Source organism: Lampris incognitus, chromosome 1, assembly GCF_029633865.1.
Source record: "Lampris incognitus isolate fLamInc1 chromosome 1, fLamInc1.hap2, whole genome shotgun sequence".
Classification (NCBI taxonomy): domain Eukaryota; kingdom Metazoa; phylum Chordata; class Actinopteri; order Lampriformes; family Lampridae; genus Lampris; species Lampris incognitus.
In genome coordinates this window covers 104,312,305-104,333,614 of record NC_079211.1, presented here as the reverse complement: position 1 = coordinate 104,333,614, position 21,310 = coordinate 104,312,305, and the positions used below count along the sequence as shown (strand labels likewise).

Genomic DNA, 21,310 nt, shown 5'->3' with positions numbered 1-21,310 from the left:
TCTCTGGTTTGTCTGCTTGACCTCAAGCCCAGCAGTGAAGCCGTTGCCTCTGTGTCAAGAAGCATTGGACCTGCAGCATCCACAATGTGCTTCAACTTAACCGTTCCAGCTGAGCATAGCCTCTGGTTGAGACCTGGTTTGCTGTCATCCTGAACGTCCAGTCTGGCCACATGGATTAGAGGTTCTTCTGGGAGCCAAAACAGAGATACTGTAGGCTCCAGTCTGCGCCACTTGAACAGAGTCCAAGCTTTAAACAATCCTCGATAGAAAGGTGGCAGGTCATGCATGTTCTTAAAAGCACAGTCTGTTAGAAACAAAGAAGCGCCTAAACCCAAACCCTGTACCTTCTTTAAAATAACACTCATGAGAGGTCTCCACAGCACATCATCAGGCCCTGTGAGGTAACACTGTATGATTTGTAGTCTAAAGGCTGCTACTCTGCTCTCCAGATTAGAGATAGACCGATATGGTTTTTTCAGGGCCGATACCGATACCGATTATTAGTAGTCAAGGAGGCCGATAACCGATATTTGGAGCCGATATTAATTTGCAGTAAAAGGGAAAATATTGGCGTCAAAATTTTGAATAATACAAACTCCAACACTTCACTTCGTTTAAATGCCTTTAAGCATATGTTTATTAAACAGCTTTTCAGATTTGCAACATGTTAAAGGTTTTTTTAATAGACATCTTTGTTTTAAAATTCTAACAAAAAGTGCAGGGAGCTCCCAGGCTCAGCAGCATGTCTTATAAAGTTAAATTAAAACTTAAACAAATAAATAGCTCCCTAAAGTTGTCTACAGTAAATAAAGTTGTCCAAAATTTCAATATAACTGAAATATTAATCTTTCACTTATCTTTGTTTTAAGTTCAAACAAAAACAAAAAGTGCAGGGAGTTCCCAGGGTCAGCAGAATCTCTTACAAAGTTAACTGAAAATTTAAATAAATAGTTCCCTGCAGTTTTATAAAGTAAATAAAACAGATTTAAATAAAATTTGCACAGAAATGTGAGTCTAAAATCAATTAGTAGTCCCAATTGAGCAGCCCCAGATTGTGGTGCAAAAAGCAGAGTTGTTCAGCGTGCTCTCCAGTGAGACGGCTTCTCTTGCTCTCATAAATTGCAGAGACTTCACTGAAGACTCGCTCACTTGGGACTGATGAGGGTGGTGCACAAAGAAACTTTCTTGCTTGTTTCGCAAGTAGCTTGAAGCGCCCATCATTCTGTCTCCACCACTGGAGTGGGTCCCCTTTATGCCTGTCGATCACTGGCTCCTTGAGGTACAGATGTAGCTCATCCTCAACGCAGCTACTGGCCAGCAGGTCACCAGTGTGATGTGCCAGCAGAGAACTGAACATCTCATCAACATGGCTGCAGAAGGATGTGTGTTCTCTCCGTTGCCTTTTGTGGATGTTTCCGTCATTCTCGTGTGTCCCATATGCAGCTGCCTGCTCCTCCATACTGGCTCCTTATGTGGCAGCCTGCTCCTCCATATTGGCTCCTTCTGTGGCAGCATGCTCCTCTCGAGTGGTCTGTTGTGTGGCAGCGTCCTCTTCCTCTTTCAACCATCCTTTGGCCTTGCTCAATGTCGTGGCAGAGGAGAATGCATGACTCTTATAACAAGGATCTAAGACACAGGCCAGCACCACAGTTTTTGTGTCTTTGAGAAACGCTTGTCGAGGCTCTCCCTCATGGCTTGCCTGAGCGTTCTGATGCCTTTTGTGGAGGGCCCCTCATCATCTTGAAGAAGCATCTTCAGCACAGTCAGGCATGGAATGATGCAGGATGCTGATGAGTTGCTGTGGCTCACCTGAAGTGTCACTTCCTCTATTGGGAGAAGAGTTTCAATTAAATTGGACACAAGGTCCCACTGGTGAGCATTAGGACCTGCAAATCCTCCATGTTCACCACAGTAGATGGTAAGCGCACGCTTTTGCTCCAGCATTCTTTGCAGCATGTGGAGCGTTGAGTTCCACCTCATTGGAACAGCCTGGATTATGTTGTGCTCTGGCAGGCCAAGTTCCCTCTGAATGACTCGCAAACGCTGTTTGGCCAGAATGGAGTGGTGGAAATGTGTGGCACACTTCTTAAGCATTGCAATGACATCTGTGACGGCTCTTTGACTTGCCAGACCGTCATTCACCACAAGTTGCAAGGTGTGCGCCGTGCAGCTGAGGTCTGGGAGTTCAGCTAGCCTCATCCCCTTCACAATATTGGCTCCGCTGTCTCGAAGCACTAGTGCTACACGGTCTTTGCTTATCTTCCAGTCCTCAAGCATATTGAGGAATGTCTCGTTCAGGTATTCCCCAGTGTGGGACCCATGCATCGCTCTTGTATTTAATATGACCTGCTTTCTTGTCCATTCAGCATCGATGAAATGGCATGTCAGGCTCATGAGAGACTCTGTCACACCAGACCAGCAGTCTGTGGTGAAGGAGAGAAAGTAGCCAGCATTCTCTGGTTGAATCAGCGCTTTGATCTTGTCCACAATCTTGTGGTGAACTTCTTGCAGCTTCTCAGTTCGGTAATACTTGTCACTTTTCAGTGCACATCATGGCTCTGCTGCAGCCATGAGGCGCTTAAAGCCAACATCAGACACCACCGAGAACAGTTGGTTGTCAGTGACTATCATCTCTAGGACTAGTTTGTCCGTTAGTTTCGACCTGTCATCTGAGTTTGTCCACTTTCTTTGTTTCTGAAACATGTCCTCTATTGTTGGCTGAGATGAAGTTGCCTCATCCTGATGAGATTCAGATTCCCGTTTCTTCTGTGCTGTTTCATACAACTCAGGGTGATGAATCCTAAGATGGGACCACAGGTTTGAAGTATTTTTGTTTTTCCCAGTTGTTGCTCCCATGCTGACACCTTCATTGCATGTATTACAGACTGCCTTCCCTGGTGTTGGTTGAGTGTAATACTTCCATACTGCACTTTTAAACTGAAGTCTATCCATCTGCAATAAGGGTTTGAAAAAAAGAGAGAGTTAAAAGTGGGGCCACATGCTGACATATGCTCAACTCATCATGTTTCATTTATTACAGCATTTGGGAAGCCTGTAGTTGATTTTATTATGTAAATGTTACATTTTAACAACATGTGATAGCAGGGACCCTGTCATTCAAAACTAGGCTGCTACATTAATAATGATTAATGTAACTATATCTGAAAAAATAGTACAATAGCAATAGGAGAGACTATTCATCCTTGAACACCATGCAGTTCATGTAGGCTTTATGATGCAGTTACATTATGTCTTAAGTCTTAAACAGCAATATCCTGCTCCTCTCTACAAGAAACTATCAAAGACAGCTTCGGGACACACTTAATCTAACAATATGTCATTTTCTGCTGCTTGGGATCTCTCAATCAACACAGAAAAAGATAAAGTAAAATAACTTGGTAGTTAAACAGCCATTATTGCCTTACAGTTTTCTCTCAGACAGACGGTGCTTTGCTTACTTTTATCACTATTTCCCTATCAATACTATCAGCAACCTTGTTTCAAGTGATTAAACCGTTAAAAACACTAAATAGCCTACAGCATCTTCACTTTAATGATCAGTTTATCATAGGAACAGACAGCTGCCACTAACGTATTTGGCCTCACAGTAACGTTAGTAGTAGTGAATTGTAGAGTTTCTCATGTGGCTTCCACAAACACACTATTCTCTACCATAACAGACATTCTCCCCATTCATAGTATTCCATGACGTCACTCAGAACGAACCGCGGCCAGTATAACAGCACGGCATCGAGTGTGATATTACTTTTGTACAATATTCTACAAGCGGCATTTATTAGTTAACAGTAATAAGCGACAACAGATAATGATTAGCTAGTTTATTTCATAATTTATTTGACTCCGCCAACACAAATAATGTTAAAAACTGTCGCGTGATTGATGCCGTCTCTTTTGCGTCATACCCCTGCACGCTTGGGGGCGCTGGAGCGCTGTGCCTCGCTAACACACTCTCCACCGGGGATCCATACCAACGCCTGCTCGCAAATTTCCCCGAGCTCACCACACCCATCTTCTCCTCGGCGGTGGCCAAGCACGGCGTGGAACATCATATCACCACAGTGGGCCCCCCAGTTTACGCCCGGGCCCGACGCCTCGACTCAGCCAAGCTCGCAATAGCCAGGGAGGAGTTTTCGACTATGGAGCGCCTCGGCATTGTCCGCCGTTCTGACAGCCCGTGGGCTTCCCCTCTTCACATGGTTACTAAGGCCAACGGGGGTTGGCGCCCGTGCGGGGAGTACCGTCGCCTAAACAATGCCACGACCCCCGACCGGTACCCCATACCGCACATACAAGATTTCTCTACCCACCTGGCGGGCGCTGCCATCTATTCCAAAATCGACTTAGTGCGGGGGTATCACCAAGTGCCGGTCCACCCACTGGATGTCCCAAAAACGGCTGTCATCACACCCTTTGGGCTCTTTGAGTTTTTACGTATGCCTTTCGGCCTTAAAGGGGCGGCGCAGACGTTTCAGCGCCTTATGGATTCTGTGCTCCGCGACATGCCATTTTTGTTTGTGTACTTAGATGACATCCTCGTGGCCAGCGCGTCGGCGGAGGAACACATGACGCACCTCAGACAGCTGTTTGACAGGCTCAGCGAACACGGCCTCATCATCAACCCAGCTAAGTGTCAGTTCGGGGAGTCGTCCATCACCTTCCTCGGGCACCACATCACTCCACAGGGGGCCGTTCCCCTCCCTGCCAGGGTTGAGGCTGTCACCATGTTCCCCCGCCCCCGCACTGTACAGTCGCTGCAGGAATTCCTGGGCATGGTGAACTTTTATAACCGTTTCCTGCCCCGTGCCGCCCACATCATGCGTCCCCTGTATGAGGCCCTGCGGGGTAAGAAGTCTAAGGACGAGCTGGACTGGTCTTCGGGGATGGACGAGGCTTTTGTGGCCGCCAAGACCGCGCTGGCCAACGCTGCGCTGCTAGCTCACCCGTCGCCTGCCGCCCCCATAGCCCTTACAACGGATGCCTCCGACTACGCCGTGGGGGCCGTGTGTGAGCAGTGGGGGGGGGGGGCTGGCAGCCGTTGGCGTTCTTCAGTAAACAACTCCGTGAGAGCAAGCGCAAATACAGCACCTTTGATAGGGAACTACTGGGTCTCTTCCTCGCAACCAGACACTTTAGGTTCCTATTGGAGGGCCGACAGTTCACCGCTTTCGTGGACCACAAACCGCTGACGTTCTGTATGGCCAAAACCTTAGAACCGTGGTCTGGGCGTCAGCAGCGCCATCTCGCGGCGGTTTCCGAGTTTACCACGGACATACAACACGTGTCGGGCAAGGATAACTTCGTCGCCGACTGCCTTTCACGGGCGGTTGTTAACGCCGTTCACTTGGGACTCGACTACGCCGCTATGGCAGCGGACCAAGCCAAGGACGCGACCGTTCAAGACTACCGGTCGACCCCTACGGCGCTACGGCTGGAGGACGTGACGTTCGACGCGGCCAACACCACCCTCCTCTGTGACATCTCCACCGGTCAACCGCACCCCCTGGTGCCTACTTCCTGGCGGCGCCGAGTTTTCGACACCGTCCAGGGCCTTTCCCACCCGGGAGTGAAGGCCTCGACCAAGCTGGTGAGCGTCAAGTTTGTTTGGCCTGGGCTCCGTAAGGATGTTAGAGCCTGGGCCGGCTCGTGTGTGGCGTGCCAACGCGCCAAGGTGCACCGCCATACCAAGGCCCCTTTGGCGCCGTTTGTGGTTCCAGAGAGGCGGTTTGACCACGTCAATGTTGACCTGGTGGGTCCCCTGCCCCCCTCCCGTGGTTATACGTTCCTCCTCACTATTGTGGACAGGGCCACCAGGTGGCCAGAGGCTATTCCCTTGTCCTCCACGACGGCAGCAGAGGTAGCACGGGCGTTCATCGGCTGCTGGGTTGCCCGTTTCGGGACGCCGGGTGACATCACGAGTGACCGGGGCTCCCAGTTTACCTCGGAGCTCTGGACGGCGGTCGCTGAGCACCTGGGGATGAAGATCCACCGCACTACGGCGTACAACCCGCAGAGCAACGGACTTTGTGAGCGGTTCCATCGGGACATGAAAGCCGCTCTGCGGGCAAGCCTCACTGGCTGCGACTGGATGGACCCGCTCCCATGGGTCATGCTCGGCCTGCGTTCGGCCCCGAAGGAAGACCTCCAGACCTCCTCCGCTGAGCTGGTGTATGGCCAGCCCCTGCGAGTTCCGGGGGAGTTTCTTCCGGATGCTACGGCTCCCTGGTCGGCCGCCTCTCACCTCAGTGCGTCCCGGAGCGCTGCCGGTGCCTTCGCTCCCGTTCCGATGTCTCAACACTGCCTCCCCCGGTCCTATGTCCCCAAGGATCTGCCATCGGCGAGGTACGTCTTCATTAGGCACGACAGCCATCGGTCCCCGCTGCAGCCCCCATACGACGGGCCCTTCCGCGTCCTGGAGGCAGGGGATAAGAACTTTGTGGTGGACATGGGGGGCAGGCCGGAGCGGGTCGCTATCGACCGTCTCAAGCCCGCTCACTTGCACATCGGGGAGCAAATGCAATTGGCCCTACCCCCGCGGCGGGGACGCCCTCCTAGGTCGGTCCCGGCACCTGCCTCTGTTCCTGCTTCGGCCCCGCCTATGGCCCGGGTTTCGGCCCCATCTGTTTCCCCTCCTGTGAAGCGCAGCCGTTATGGCCGCAGGGTCCGCCCCCCGACTCGTCACTTGTTTTCCCCGTGACTTTGCACTATGTCATTGACTGTTCTGTTGTAGAGTCTATTTTTATGTTCATGACTTGTGCTTTTGCTGTTTTGCATTGTTTTGTGTAGGTGAATTCTGGGGGGGCCAGTGTGGTGACCCACATCTATATAACTAGAGACATTCACCTAAGAGGACAGTGTACCTTTAAGGGAAGAGGCGAGGGGTCAGATAATGCACTTCCGCTTCCGGTACAGAGTTCAGTGTCGTTGTTGAAGTTATGACATGCAAAGTTGGAGCTAGTAAACTACCTCGACTACGTCTACTCTCACGTCTCCTGTCTCGTTGTTTTCTAACTCCACACCAGCCAGCTAGCTAACTAGCCGGCTTATGGCTTGTTACCCTGCTACACTAACGTGACAATAACATTAACGTTAGTTGTCAACACTGGCATTAATCCATTTGATCTGGCTAGATTATAACCTCAATGAAGGTGCTCAGAACACACTCTGCTGCTTTGTGAAGGCAGGACATTTTCCCGGTTTATTCTGGCTAGCCTCCTGGCTTGGAGAAGGAGAAAGCGGAGCGGTGGGCTAACGTTACGCTAAAAGCTAATCAGCCTTCACCTCAACGTGCTTCCCTGCAATAAAACTGGACTGAATTGAGTTCATTAGGTTTTTACTCTCTCTCTCACTCACACACACAGACTTCTACTATCACGGACTATTTCCATATCGATATTATCAGCAACCTTGTTTCAAGTGATTAACAGGCACGTCTGGAGGGACTGCGATCGAGCAGAGCTGCCGCTTATGTTTATATAATGTTAATGGGCTCACAGTAATGTTACTAGTAATTGTGAGTTGTAGAGGACTGGGACGTTTATTACAATTTCGGGAGAGTCTGCTGCCTTAACTTACCCTCGAAACATATATCTGCTCTCCGAGTCCGGACCTTCTCCAGATTCGGCAAAACTTTTTCTCCTCCCCCCCGTGTGTGAGCACTGTGCATGCACAGCTATCACTGCTGATTGGCTGTTACCCGTGCCGTGGCTCTGCGTGTAACCAATCAGATAGTGCTGTGGGTGGGACAATGCTGGAGAGACAGAGTAGTGACAGCAGACAGAGAGGCGCGCCTGCATCAGAGCCAAAATAACCCCGTTTTAAATTGATCTCTTATCGGCCGTTGGATTTTAAAAAAAGGCCGATGCCGTTATGCGTCAAAATGCCAAATATCGGCGCCGATAATCGGCCCGTTCGATAATCGGTCTATCCCTACTCCAGATGCACCAAACCCTGCCCTCCCACCTCTTTTGGTAAGTATAGTACATTCTGTGGTACCCAGTGCAGGTTATCCCAAAACAAAAGTTCGCAAAAATAGACTGCACTTTTTTTTAGCAATCCAGCAGGGGGCTCTAAAACGGTTAGCTTGAGCCAGAGGGTGGAGGCTGCCAAGTTATTAACAACCAAAACCCTTCCCCTATAAGACATTTGTGGTAACAGCCATCTTCACTTTTATAATCTCCCCTCCACCTTTTCCACCACCCCCTCCCAGTTTTTCCAAACAGTCTGGTCATCACCCAGAAACACTCCTAGGTACTTGAAACCTCCCGTCTTCCAATTTAGCCCCCCTGGCAGCTGAGGGAGACCTGCAGACCACTTTCCAACTGCTAAGGCTTCGCTTATTGCCCAATTTACTTTCGCAGCTGAAAGATTCCCAAACCTTTCCACAAGTTTCTCAATCAGATCAGCATCATCTTGACTTTTTATGACAATGACTATATCATCTGCATATGCAGATAAGACAACTCTTGTGCCAAAATAAGGCAAACACGGACCACCAATACAAGAGCGAAAATTGTGTAATAAGGGTTCAATCGAAAGCGCATAGAGTATGCCCGACAATGAGCAGCCTTGTCTTACACCTCTACATGCTTTGAAAGGTTTACACAAAACACCATTAATTTTCAGTACTCTCAATATCTTTGTGCAAAACCTTAATCTTGGCAACAAGTCCAGGGCTGAGGCCAAACCTTTCTAACACTTTCCAAAGGTATTGGTGCTCAACCCGGTCAAACGCCTTTTCCTGATCCAATGAAACCAGACCAGCATCAAAGCCCAATGGACCAGAGACTTTCAAAACATCCCGAATTAGTGACACATTGTCAACAATGGACCTACCGGGCACACAGTAGATTTGGGTTTGATGGATGACTTGGTCTATCACCTTCTTCAGTCTGTTGGACAGGACTCTGGAAAGCAGTTTGTAGTCTACACACAGGAGAGAGACCGGACACCAGTTCTTCATATCTTGCAGGTCGCCTTTTTTTGGCAACAATGTCAGAACAGCTCTCCTGCAGCTCTGGGGCAAGAAGGAGTCATTAAAACATTCAGTGACGACCTCAATGATGTCGTCACACAGCTCAGACCAAAAAACCTTGTAGAATTCCGGTGGGAGTCCATCAATCCCAGGGGTCTTCCCCCCCTGCATGCTCTGCAGCGCTGTAGACAGCTCCTCTGCAGTCAGAGGACCCGCTAGCTCCTTGTTACTCTCCTCTGAGATTCTGGGCAGCCCACTGCAGAAGGAGTCAAATGCCCCTTCATTCTCGGTGTACTCACTGCTGTACAGAAGAGAGTAAAAATCCACAGCTCTCTTCTGGATCTCATTGGCCGTAGTCAGCAGGTGTCTTGTTGTTGACTTTAGGGCGTGAATGAACCTGCTTTATCCATTCTTCTTTTCCAGGCTGAAGAAAAACTTTGAAGGTGAATCCATCAGGGCAGCACTCTGAAAACGAGACCGGACCAATGCCCCCTGTGCCTTAACACCCAGCAAGTCAACCAGCAAGGATTGTTTGGAGTTGAGGTCTTCAACACAGCCTCGGTTTCCTTTGGACCCCGCTGAAGTCTGCAGCTCCACTATTTCAGTCTCTAGATCCCTCATAGATTTGGTAATGTCACGAGAGACATTGAGAGTCTACTGTTGACAAAGCTGCTTGATCGGCACTTTCCCATAATCCCACCATTGTTTCAAAGACGTAGACCCCCCTTTCCGAGTTTTGAAAATATTCCAAAAAAATTTTAAAGGTTTCTTTAAAGTGTGCATCTAGTAGCAGAGCAGTGTTAAAATGCCAATAAGCAGACTTTTGTTCGACTTTTGCAATAAAAATATTGCATGTCAGTGAGTGATCTGAGTGATCTGAAAAACCTACGGCCATAATCCTGCATTCATTAAAAATACTGACATTATGCCTAAAAGAATAGAAACGATCCAGCCGTGCCATAGTAAAAGATGCTTCTCTACTATGAACCCAGGTGTACTGCCTAACATCCTCATGTATCTCTCTCTCCACACATCAACCAAACTATGAGTTACTATCAACTGCTTCATTGCACGTCTGGAGGCAGCATGAGGTTCAATATGATTTCTGTCCATGTTATCATTTTTTGTGCAGTTAAAATCCCCTCCCAGAAACAGAAACTCTTCAGGTCCGCACTAATTCAAAACCGCACTGAGGTTAAAAACTGAACTCTGTCAGGCCCTGCATTCAGAGCATATACATTTACAAACACCAAAGTGAAGGACTCATACTTGGCTGTAACTACCATCAATCTACCTCTCACTATTTCCTCTACCACATAAGATTGTGGTAAAAAGTTTTTAGAAAAGAGGAGAGCCACTCCTCCACTACATTTACTCAAGTGGCTTAGGACAACATCACCATCCCAATCTTTCTTCCAGTCAGTGGCATTCATTATATCACTGTGTGTTTCCTGGACAAACATGACGTCAACGAGCTTTAGTTTTACAAATTCAAAAAGACATGCTCTCTTTCTCACGCCTCTTGCTCCATTCAGGTTAAGTGTTGAGACTTTGAAGTTGGCTATCGAGACTGATGAGAGAAGAAACACATGACAAAAGAACAACATTGAGCAGAACGGGAAATGACTTGTCCTATACTGCTTCTGACTCTTCATACTGTAATTCCTGTTTGAGCTTCAGAACCATTTTCCTCAACCTGTACATCTCCTGATCAGTGTGGCCCCATTCTTCTTTTTTTCTCATCTGAGATTTAACAGAGTGCATAAACAGTTCTTTGTCTACAAAAAAATCCTCAATTTTGACATTTCTCAAATTTTTTGTTTTTTGTAAGACATTCTTGATTCTGCGTGCATCATAGTACTCTTGATTCGTTGCCCCTGACAACTGGGAAGAAGTGTGAGGCTGGCGGTCTACACCATCACCTTCCTCCTTAGACTCATCTCCCGACATTTGTACCTCGTGCTGTTTTTCCTTTAATACAGGTACCTGGCTGTCTATACCACAGTCCCCGTCATCCTCCTCTTCCTCCATACCCAACTCAACCTCAGACAGTTGTTCCTCGTACTGCCTGCTTCTCTCCCTTATCAATGCTCCTCTTTTGGCGTGAGAGCCACTCGTTTTAGCCGACTGCTTTCTCTTTAGTACAGGAAACCTACAGACTTTTTCGTCCTCCACCAAATCCTCATCGCTGCTCAACACTACACCTTCTGCAACTCCACCTGTAGTGTTTGATGCCACTGCCTGTTCACTTCGTGATTCCTTCTCAGCATTTACGTTTTCCTTTGTAGACTTTCCACTCAGTTCGGGTGGTTCCGTTTTGTCAGTGTGGTCTGGACTCTGTCCCTTTTCTGTTGTCTCTTCACTGCCCTGCCTGGTTTCACTCTGTCCCTTTCCTGTTGTCTCTTCACTGTTCTGCCTGGTCTCACCCTGTTTATTTCCTCCCTCCTTCACACTGTCCTTTGCCCTCAGAGGAGTGTTTCTCAGGACATGCCCGAAACAAATTACCCTCTCCTCCACAGCCAAAACACTTCAAGCTCCCAGAGTTTACAAAGATAACATAGTCAAAATCATCTACCTTCACCCTAAAAGCTACACCCAAGTCTAGGTCCTTTTTGTTCAGGATCATTTGAACCTGTCGTCTGTGTGAACTACATGTCGCACCAGCGGCGATTTGCAGCCAGACGACAGTTTCCTGTTTCCAGTTTCCAAACTACTTACCCATACCTCGACAGCTCTCTTGTCAAAAACTCATCGGAGATGAACGGCGGGATGTTTGAAATGGTGACTCTTGTCGACGGCGAGGTGAGCGGCGACACCGACACGAAGCTGTCATTAACAACAACGCTGCTTCAACCACTTTGTTTGCTTTGGCTACAGCGTTGACAAAAATCACCACAGCGCCGTTTATCCTAGCAACAGATTTAACGCTGCTGTGACCCACAACCTCTTCGACTGCCAAAGCACAGTCCTCCACCCAACACGGAAAACTGGGCGACACTTTAAGCCCATGTTCCCTGGTGAGTTTGGTAAACTCCATACCGGCGTTTAGCACGCCGACCAGCAGGCGCTGGTCGACCGAAAACACGCACACACACAAGACCTCTTGAAACCTCCTTATATACACAAACCAAACCAGTACCCCTACAAAACACACTATGTGCAATATTTGCAAAGAGAAAATAGCAAAAAAGATAGATAAACGCTCACAACCGCTCTCGGGCGTCTGCTCCGCACGCTCACTTCCACTGACAGAGAGAGCGAGAGAGTTTTAACAATACTTTAATAAAAATTACAATAAAATTACAACACAAAGACCAACATGGTCAGTAACATCAGATTCCAGAAACTAAATCATCTCAGGACACTTCCCGAGAGAGAGAGAGAGAGAGAGAGAGAGAGAGAGAGAGAGAGAGAGAGAGAGAGAGAGAGAGAGAGAGAGAGAGAGAGAGAGAGAGAGAGAGAGAGAGCGAGCGAGTCTGGTGGCCTGTCCAGGGTGTCTCCCCACCTGCCACCCAATTATTGCTGGGATAGGATCCAGCATCCCCGCGTCCCTGAGAGCAGGATAAGCGGTTTGGATAGTGGATGGATATACACATTTTGATGCACAGCTTTTCCAAATGTAAGATATTGTGGCGAACGTAGAAGCAACGGCAAAGGTAACTTTGCAGCCCCTTTATTGAACTCACACAGAAACAAGAACTTACGGAAACATGACACAATACATGGTGGTCATCTACTCGAACAACAAAGTTGTTCAGGGTTTCAGTTCCAAGGTTACGCAACACAACAGAATGACAACTACAATGACACCACAACAAATAGTAATCACATAAACACATAAAACCACATAAAACACTTACAAAACATTTAATAACAACTGACAATCTGCACGCAGTGCCTGATGGATAAAACAGGACAATTGGCACAATTCTGACGGGGTAGCAACTTCGCTACATTACCCCTCCAGCGTGTCGCCTGTCCTCAGCCGACAACAAAGTCCCTATAGCGAAGGGGAAGCCGTCTCTGCCGCCGCGGGGGCACGGGTCCCTGTTCCCCACTGTCTGTCTGGTTGGTAGGGCCTGTGGGTGTAGGAGGGACCGTCCCAGGTGGGCTAAACTGATCTACAGGTTCTTCAGCCAAGGGGCGGTAAGGTGCCAAATGGTCCCAGTGCAGAACTACCACCTGCCCCCGGACACACAGTTTCACCCGGTGCACAACATCCGAAAGCTGCTCCAACACCTCACAGGGCCCCACCCACTGGCTGGCGAGCTTGGGGGAGACTCCTCTCTTCCGGGTTGGGTTGAAGACCCACACCTTTGCTCCTGGGGTGAAGGAGCGGCCCTGACAACGAGTGTCATATGCCCGCTTTTGTTTTGCACCTGCCTGTTCCTGATGCTGCCGAGCAAACTCATGTGCCTTGGCCAGACGTTGTTGGAGGTCCCGCAGGTACTCGAAACCGGGTATCTTGGGAAGGTCAGTACCCGGGGGCGTGCCAAAGGCTAAGTCCACAGGGGTCCGCAGTTCTCTCCCGAACATGAGCGTGGCCGGTGTACACCCAGTACTTTCTTGTACTGCCGACCGGTATGCCCACAGGACCAGGGGTAGATGACAGTCCCAGTCTCGCTGGTGCCGTGAGGTGACAATAGCGAGTTGTGTTGTGAGCGTTCGATTGAACCTCTCCACCAGTCCGTCGCTCTGGGGGTGGAGGGGCGTTGTCCTGGTCTTCTTTACCCCCATGCATTGACACACCTCAGCGAATACCTGTGCCTCAAAGTTCCGCCCCTGATCGCTGTGTATTTCTTCGGGCGCACCGAACCGACAGAACATCTCACATACCAGCCGCTCGGCTGTAGTGGCAGCGCTCTGGTCTGGGACTGCATACGCCTCAGGCCATTTGGTAAAGTAGTCCATGGCCACAAGGACGTACCGGTTTCCGTTGTCTGTGGTGGGAAATGGGCCAAGAAAGTCCGCATGGACCCGTTCCATGGGGGCCCCCACCTGATATTGTTGTAGAGGGGCATGGGAGCGTCTGGTTGGTCCTTTCTTGGCAGTGCAGGCATCACAACAGTGCACAAAAAGTTCAGTGTCATGCCTGCATCCGGCCCAGTAGAACCGTTGGCGCAGTTTGTTCAGCGTCTTTGCCACCCCATAGTGACCTGCCCCCACCGAGCCGTGGGCTGCCCGTAGCACTCGTTGGGGCCAGTCCTTGGGCACCAGTAACTGCCACACACTTCTTCCCCGGCCCGGTGCTTGCCAGACCCGGTACAACAGTCCATCACGCCGGGCCAAGGTGGCCCACTGGGAAAAGTGGGCTTTGGTCTCCACCGACATGGCAGAGACAGCTTGCCAGTGGGGGCGTGCCTTGGCGTCGACCCACTGTCCCACCCTGGCCAGGGTGGGATCACTATCCTGTGCTGTTTGCCACTACTGCTTGTCCATTGCCATCAGCCACGCCTCCTCTGGCTCAACCTGCCGTGTGGTGGACACTTGGAGGATTGCTCTGTCTCGCTCCTCTTGGCGCTCACAATGTCTACAATCCTTGCAGGGACGACGGGAGAGGGCATCTGCATTCCGGTGCAGGCGCCCAGCTCGGTGCTGGGTCTCGAAGTCGTAGCTCTGCAGCTCCTCAATCCACCTAGCCACCTGGCCTTCGGGCTCCTTAAAGCTGAGCAGCCAGATCAGGGCCGCATGATCCGTCCGCAGGAGAAAGGTCTGGCCATAGAGATAGGGGCGAAAATGATTGAACGCCGCGACCACCGCGAGGAGCTCGCTTCGTGTAACACAGTAATTGCGTTCAGGGCGGCTCAAGACACGACTGTAGTAAGCCACCACTCTCTCTCCCCCAGCAACTTCCTGAGACAGGACGGCCCCCAGCCCCACATTGTTGTCGTCTGTATCCACGATGAAGCGGCACTTAGGATCAGGAAGGGCCAGGATGGGTGCAGTGATCAAGGCGGTGCGGAGCCGGGCAAAGGCGGCTGCACAGTTGGCGTCCCAGTGGAACTCCCGTCCCTTCTCGGTGAGACGGTGTAGGAGACTGGCAATGGAGGCAAAGTTGCGGACAAAACGTCGGTAGTAGGAGACGAGCCCCGTGAAGCTGCGCACCTCGCTGACGTTTCGCGGAACTAGCCATTTCTCGACCGCCTCCACCTTAGTAGGATCAGGGGCCACGCCCTCTGCCCCCACCACATGGCCCAAAAACTTGGTCTCACGTCGAAGGAGGTTGCATTTCTTGGGGTGCAGGCCCAGGCCCGGCCCCCGAATGGCTTGGAAGACCTGACGGAGGTTCTCTAGGGCCAGCTCGAAGTCAGCGGCATGAACCAGAAGGTCATCAAGGTAAACCACGCACCGGTTGTGGGGAATGTGAGCCAGCACCCTCTCCATTAGTCTCTCAAACGTGGCGGGGGCATTGCAGAGACCAAAGGGCATCACACGAAACTGCCAGAGTCCCTGACCGATGGTGAAGGCCGTCTTGGGTCTGGCTTCTGGTGCCAGCTCCACCTGCCAGTAACCGCTCCGTAGGTCAAGTTAGCTGAACCACTGTGACCCTGCGATGTGGTCCAGGGTGTCGTCAGTGCGGGTTAAGGGGTAGGAGTCCTTGCGAGTTGCATTGTTCAGCCGACAAAAGTCCACACAGAACCTCCAGGTGTCATCTTTCTTTTTGACCAGGATGGCAGGGGCGGCCCAAGGGCTATTGGATGGCTCTATCACCCCGGCCGCAGCCATCTCTAGAATCATCCGCTCTGCAGCTTCACGCTTGGCAAGCACTAACCGGTAGGGTCGCAGTCTAATGGGTGGGGTTGTACCAGTGTCGATTGTGTGCTGCACCAGGTTGGTCTGAGTGCACTCCTCTTCGCGTGAAGCGAAAATCTCAGCGAACTGTTGGAGCAGGTCTTTCAGCTGTTGACTCTGCTGAGGGTCCAGCCCTTCACTGCTCCGCTGATACAGATCCTGGATGGCGGCAACAGTGTCCGGCGAGGGTGTCTGAGGAATGGTAGCCTCAATGAGGGTCGTCGTCATTGTTGGTGGGCTGGGCAGTGTCGTCATCCCCTCGGTTGGCAGTGGAGGTGGGGGCGGTGGCGGCGGCATGGTGACAGGTGGAGTTGGCTGGATGTGGATACGTCCCACCTTCCTCTCTGGACGGCGCCGGAGGGCCAGGGTCTCTGTGCCAAGGTGAATGGCATTACTCGACACATCGACCAGAGCCCCCCAGCGAGTCAGCAAATCCAGCCCGATGATGCAAGGGTCTTGTATTTCAGCCAACCAAAACTCGTGGGTGGCTGCAACTTTCCCTGCCCGCACCTGCAGTGTTCTCTTCCCTAGCATGCTGGTTAGTTCCCCAGTCACAGTTCTGATTTTACAGGTGGTGGGCCTCCACTCTGTCTCTGGCAGCACCCCTGGACGCACAATGGAGATGGTGGACCCTGTGTCCACAAGGGCCCAGCAGCGGTGTCCACCAATGGAGCAACAAAGATAGAGACCATGTGCGTGGCCCACTCTGCCGATCTGGGAAGAGTTCTTAATGGGGGATATGGTCGGTTGGCTGGGTAGCAGTTTCTCCGCGGTGCCACCCCATTCTAGTTTTCCGACTGGGGAGTGCTACAGCGTCGTGGTGCAGGGGCAGGGCAGTCACGGGCCTTGTGCCTCGCTTCTCCACAGCGGTAGCATGGATCACGAGGCGACCAAGGTCTGAAGGGTGGTTGGCATCGGCCTGGTTGCTTTCGGCGTGGTGACGGACAAGCCTGGCAGACGACCCCTCTTTCGACGTCTCCTTCATCTGTGTGGACCTCAGCCTGACGCACTCGGGGTCTTGGTTGGTTGTGTGGGGCCATCACAGCCTCCACCCTCTCTGCCTCTTCCAATGCAGTCTTGAAGGCTGTAGGTGCCGTGATGCAGAGGTGCTCCTTCAACCTCTCTGGAGTGAGCCCCTGGATGAAGGCACTCAGGGCTAACTCGTCACAAGCTGCTGGATCAAAGGTGGGGTAGCCATGATGTGCAAAGAAGTGCACGTCTGCTGCATAGGTTCCCAGGGTCTCGCCCTCTTGGCGGCGCCGGCGGGCCAGTCGGTCTCGCATGCTGTCAGTAGAGACCCGTTGACCAAAGCGTCGGTCTAAAGCAGCGGCCAGTGTCTCGTAATCCTGCTGTTCTGATGGCATAAGGTCGAGCAATACCTGCAGCGCATTCCCTTCGAGCGCCAGGGCAACATGAGCAGCAGTGTCTTGGGTGCTCCACTGGTTGTGACTTGCTACCAGTTTCACTTGAGTTAGGTATGGCTCCAGTGCTGTGATGCCCGCATACCGTGGGAGCTTGAAGATGCTTGGGGATGGCAGCATCACATTAGCAGGGGGTGCTGGGGTTGTAGTGACGTTGGTCAGCGAAGTGGTGACGGTGACGTAATGGCGGCGGCCAGCGGCGACATGGCGGCTGTTGATAGTGGATGGGCGGCGGCCGGCGCCGGCAATGAGGCGGCGGTGGAGACATCGGCGGCCGTCGCTGGCGATGAGACGGCGGTGGAGACAACTGCGGCCGGCGATGACATGGCGTCGGCCGGAGGCGGAATGACGGCTGTTGGTAGTGGGTGGGTGGTGGCCGGCGGTGACATGATCGGTGTTGAAATCAGAGTATATAGGCCGCGACTTCTCGGCGGCAGTTGCCGCCTCCGAATCGCTGAACCGGCCGGCCGTGTTGGGTCCTGAAGGACGGGGGGCGCTGGCTCCGTCAGCCCTTCCTCCGCGGGACATCTTCCGAGCGGCGATGCTCTCTCCCCGGGAAAGCTCTTTTTCCAGACACTCGATTAAGTCCTCATTCTCCCGGAGCTTTATATCGAAGCTTCTTCTTGACGTTGCCATCTTCGATTTGTGGGTATTGGCTGCAATCCCACTTCTGACAACAGTGTGGCGAATGTAAAAGCAACGACAAAGGTAACTTTGCAGCCCCTTTACTGAACTCGCACAGAAACAAGAACTCACAGAAACATGACACAATACATGGGCGTCATCTACTCGAACAACAACAAAGTTGTTCAGGGTTTCAGTTCCAAGGTTAAACAACACAACACAACAGAATGACAACTAAAATTACACCACAACAAATAGTAATCACATAAACACATAAAACCGCACAAAACACTTACAAAACATAGAATAACAACTGACAATCTGCACGCAGTGCATGATGGGTAAAACAGGACAACTGGCACAATTCTGACGGGGTAGCAACTTCACTACAATATTTTCAGAAGAACAGAAATGTTCAAGGGAGTGTTTTCTTTTGCTTACATTTACTAACAAAGTTTCTGAAACATAGCGAGCTCCGTAATGCTGTTCTGAGGCCAAACATATAACACCTGTGTGTTGAATCATACACGACATTATTTTTGCATCGTTTTTGATGAATCACTTCTAGTACACAAAATATAGCCTATATGATATTGTAACGTGCATGGATAAGCAGATACGTTAGCCCTTGGCTAATGGGTCGGACCCCTTAGTCGACTGGTTAACGTTGTCGCCCGCGGTGCAGAAGATACGGGTTTGCGTCCCGGCTGTGGCGGTCCCCTCCATCGGATGCGCTTCCCGAAGGAGCGGGGTAGTGTGACGTACACGGATAGATAGGCTCGCTAGCCCGTGGTTAATGGGTCGGTCCCGTTAGTCGAACGGTTAGCGATGTCGCCCGCGGTGCGGGAGATACGGATTCGCGGCCCGGCTGCGGCGGTTCCTGCGGTCGACCCCCCGAATTCGCTATGTCGGTGTCAGAAGTGGGATACGCGCGGACGCGCTTTCCCGAGAAAGGGGGTAGTGTAACGTGCATGGATAAGTAGAAACGCTGGCAGCGGGTTAACAGGTTGGACCCTTTAGTCGAGCGGTTAGCGATGTCATAGGCGGTGCGGAAATTACGTGTTCATATCCCGGCTTTGGCAGTACTCGGATTCGCTACAATATTACATAGATCTGTATTCAAAAGTTTATGTAGGCTTGTTCTTTATGTTTTCTCTATTCGTAGGACATGCACCATGGGTTAGAGCCAACCGGTGCTCATTACCAGTGTAAGGACCTGTAAAATATGATTAATGTACACTATATATGTATTTTTTCTACTGTATGTCCTGTATCTTGTTTCTGCCGTTACTACATTTACCAGGATGCTTTGTAGTTTAAAGATTCCCGCTGTTGATGTGAAATTTTGTAATGAGCCAATCATTTAATGTGTTTTTATTTGAATTTTGTAAAGAGCCAATCATAATTTGTTAATCCACTGTAGCCGCGAAATCGCGGAGAAATCTAGGAAGTCCGAGTCTACACGCTGAAGAGAGAGGTTACTTCTCGTGTGTCACCCCTGGTTTTGTGGAGACCAAGTATAACGTATTGTAACGATCACGGATGAATAGGCTCGGTAGCCCTTGGCTAACGGGTCGGACCCTTTAGGCAACTAGTTAACATTGTCGCCCGCGGTGCAGGAGATACGGGTTCACGTCCCGGCTGTGACGGCCTGGCCAGGCTGCCCCAGAATTTGCTACAGTATATTTGTGTACATAGGCCCACAATTGTAAAACAGCGTTGGTCATTCGGATCATCCGTGCGTGTTCTCGTTCCGTGATATTGAGTTTCGCAGTGTTTATTTGAGTAATGCTAGTTAGCTAACTACTGTTTTTAGCTAACTGGCTAGTTTGCTAGCCATTGTGAGCTAGCTCTGTTTCCCTTCAGAGGGATCTTCTGAGTTTGTGAGGAGGAGCGGACTGTGGCGGGCTTGAGCGCCTCCTTGGTGGTGGTGCTCACTGGACTTGCTTCGGCTGCTAGCCAGGAGGCAGCTGGAGGGTGACGGTTCGTGGACTGAGCGGAGGTGCTTGTGAGTGGCCTACACTTGCACTGACGAACGCACATGTGATGTTCAGACTTTAATTGAGAATACCTCTTTAAGAGAAGCAAATGGTTATGGGGTGAGTACGGAAGTAGGAGGAAAAACAAGCATGTATGCAGGACGCTTGATTTTTTTTCATACCCGTTTTCCGGGAACTCTGCCTCTGATCGGCTAGTACTCGTTGCCTCCATTGGTTAGGTTGGTTAAGGTTAGGGTTAGGGATAGGGTTAGCCAATCAGAGATATAGTAGGGGCGGTTCTTCCCGGAATCCAGGTGAGAAAAATAATAACGCGCTCGAAAACGGGTACGAAAAAAAATCACGCATGCAGGACACACAGCATGGATGTATGAACGACAGTACGTGATAAAATAAAGCCCCAGTTATTCGTTCACACAGTCGTCCCGTGTATTTGTGGACATTACAATGGCGACGAGGATGGGATGCGTCTGAGCTACTGGTTGTACAGTTGTGTCGATGTGGATCTTTACCTGGTGGTTCTTGAATTTCCCAATGCCTTGGAAAACTTCAGAGTACCTCTCCCGAGGCTTTAGTGGCATGTCTACACTTGACCAGGATGACTAGGTCGAGGGCAATCGCAGTCTGACAACTCAAAACAGGAATCGCTGACTTGTCAACCACATAGAATGTCTCTGAGATCACCCTGTCTCGGAAGCTGAGCTGTGAGCGGAATTGCCCACGCATTGGCAAAGGCGTGTGTGAGCCGTATGCAAAAATCCTGACTGACGTGCTCTGCAATACGGGAGGGTTTGGGGGTGACTGAAAAGTGCTAAAATCCATTACATTGACAGAAGCTCCAGTATCCACTAGCACTTCGAGTGAGGACCCATTTACCTGAATGGTCCGTTTTGGCGCTGCGACGGCTGGGTCCCCCAGTGTGAAGAGGTACACGGAGGAGTGTGTACCTCCCCGTCTTCATTGAGATGAGGTGAGTAGGCCGAGTCTGAGGGGCCATCCGACGAGAGCGAGTTCACGTTTTGTCTCCGTTGTGACCGGCACACTTTCGAAAAGTGATTTCTTTTACCACAGTTGCGCCATGCGTGTCCATATGCTAGGCACTCGCCTTGGTGAGGGAATGGTCCACCGGGAATGGTCCACCCGCGTGCGCGTGCATTTCGGGCTGTTGATGCCGGATGCCGGGCTCGCTGCTGGCTCTTTCGCTCTTGATGGCGCAATGCTAAAACATCTAAGCCAGTGTCAATGTGTTTTTCCGTTGCAAGTGCTTGTTGTTCAAATGCTTCATTCAGCCTGGCTATTTCAAGGAGTTTTGTCAATGTCATTGTGGGATCGGCGAGTGCTTGCCTTCTCAGCTTGTGTGATCTGCAGCTTTGTACGATGTGACGTCTGATTTCTGCGTCAACAGTAGGGAACTCACGGGATGCCGCCAGTGTGCATAGGCGAACGTAGTATTTTCCCCAACTGTTTCATTTTCGGATTGAGTA

At 50.7% G+C, this 21,310-nt stretch overlaps 1 pseudogene; it reads right to left on the bottom strand.

Moving 5' to 3' along the window:
- Positions 1-1,024: 1,024 nt before the first annotated feature.
- LOC130111459 (zinc finger BED domain-containing protein 4-like) lies at positions 1,025-20,407 on the bottom strand (annotated as a pseudogene).
- Positions 20,408-21,310: the final 903 nt, after the last annotated feature.